General features: G+C 39.5%; 1 pseudogene; it reads left to right on the forward strand.

Moving 5' to 3' along the window:
* Positions 1-278: 278 nt before the first annotated feature.
* Positions 279-1,471, forward strand: LOC101345017 (zinc finger protein 394-like; annotated as a pseudogene).
* The last annotated feature ends 414 nt before the right edge of the window (positions 1,472-1,885 follow it).

Here is a 1,885-nt window from a genome sequence, read left to right on the forward strand (position 1 = left end):
GACCACAAATCAGCTGCAGGTTAACCCAATCCCTACAAAATTCCAAAAGTCACACAGCTAGGCATTCATACAACAGAGTCTATGCTTTCAAAAGTTCTAGGCTCTACTGCCTTTCTTGACACCCCTTCCAAATTTACCTCTCATACTACAGTGACTTTTAAAACGGTAGTGTGGGGCAAGGGAGAAGAGGTTGGTCTGTAGGTATAGGCACAAATACAAAAGAAAAGAAAGGAATTTGCATTGTTAGATGTTAGCAAATATGAAAAGTTAATTAAAGTATGTTAACTTCAGGAGTGGTTGAATGGAAAATATTAAAAAGGTTTTTTGTTTTTCTGCTATCACTTGCTTATTTCACTTCTGCAAAGGGATGAAATGTTTCAATTTTTATTTTACTGTTTCAGGTTTGGAAACTAGAACCGAGAACAAAGAGTTGATTGCAAAGCAAGAAATTTCAGAAGAAGCAGAGCTACAGGGGCAGGTACAAGAAGGGTCTCAGGGAAAGCCTCCCTTGTTTTCTGAGTGTGGTGATACAAGGACAGGGTAGGAGAGCAGCAAATAAGCCCTTCAGTGTTGAAACTTGAAAATACTCTTGACGAAGAAGGAGTCACTAGCTTCTCAGTTCTCAACAAGAATGGTTCCACAGAAAAGAGAGACTCTAAAAATAGTGAATTTGGGAACAGTGCCAAAAGGTCAAACTTTGTTTTTCATCAGCATATTCAGACAGCAGACAGGCCCAATAACAGTGAGGAACATGGGAATAATTGCAAACAGAGTTCAGATATGGTGCTATATCAACTGGTGATACCTCACCAATCTATTGAGAGTGAAGAAAATTTCCATAGCTCTGGCCTTTTGGGGACCCATAGGTAGTTCCGTCAAGAAAGACCTTATAAATGTGGTGACTGTGAGAAAAGCATTCTGACTCTTTAAACACTAGAAAATACACAATGGAGAGAAACCATATGAATGCCAAGAATGTGGAAAAGGCTTCAGTCAGCGTGCTGCCCATGTTAAACACCAGAAGACTTATACAGGTGAAAAGTCATAGACATGTCCCAAATGTGGGGAAAGCTTCAGACAGAGCTCACATCCAAATCAGCATAAAAGAATTCACACATGAGAGAAATGCTATACATGTAATGAATGTGGGGAAACCTGCCATATCTCCAACCTTTTTAGACATCAGAGAATACATAAAGGTGAGAGACCCTATAAATGTGAAGAATGTGAGAAGAGCTTCAAATAGTGCTCTGACCTCTTTAAACATCAGAGGATCCACACCGGAGAGAAACGTTATGGATGTTCTCTCTGTGGGAAAAGCTTCATTCAGAGTGCAACCCTTACTGAACACCAGAGAACTCACACTGGGGAGAAACCTTATAAATGTCTTGAACATGGGGAAAGCTTTAGACAAAGTTCACACCTTATCCAACACCAAAGAATCCACAGACATAAAGTCCCACCATTTTGATATACTTCTGCATGATGTTTTGTTTGTTTTCTGTTGTCCAGAAACTACACCCTGAAGCATTTGGAGTATTTCAGTCTCAGTCATGGATCATATTTCCTTGGGTGTCTCACACAAGATAGATTCAGTCCGACTTGAGTCTTTTGACATGTACTTTGATAAACTATGACAGTGAAGGAGGAATGAGTTAGTAAGGAGCCCTTCCATAAGATGAGGTGGTTCTGTATAAGAGACTTCTGATTATAAGAGCAAGGGCTGACATGAGACAGAAATCTATCCTTGTCATCCCTTCACTCTTCTTACCTCGGCTTTTGGACCAAATCTTACCCACTCCAATTACTTTCCTAACATTATTATTTTTTTTTTTTAGTCACTTAGAAGTATCTTTCTACCTAGATGGTGGAGAAGATTTCAACT

The sequence above is a fragment of the Trichechus manatus genome, unplaced genomic scaffold, assembly GCF_000243295.1.
Source record: "Trichechus manatus latirostris isolate Lorelei unplaced genomic scaffold, TriManLat1.0 scaffold01802, whole genome shotgun sequence".
Taxonomy (NCBI): Eukaryota; Metazoa; Chordata; class Mammalia; order Sirenia; family Trichechidae; genus Trichechus; species Trichechus manatus.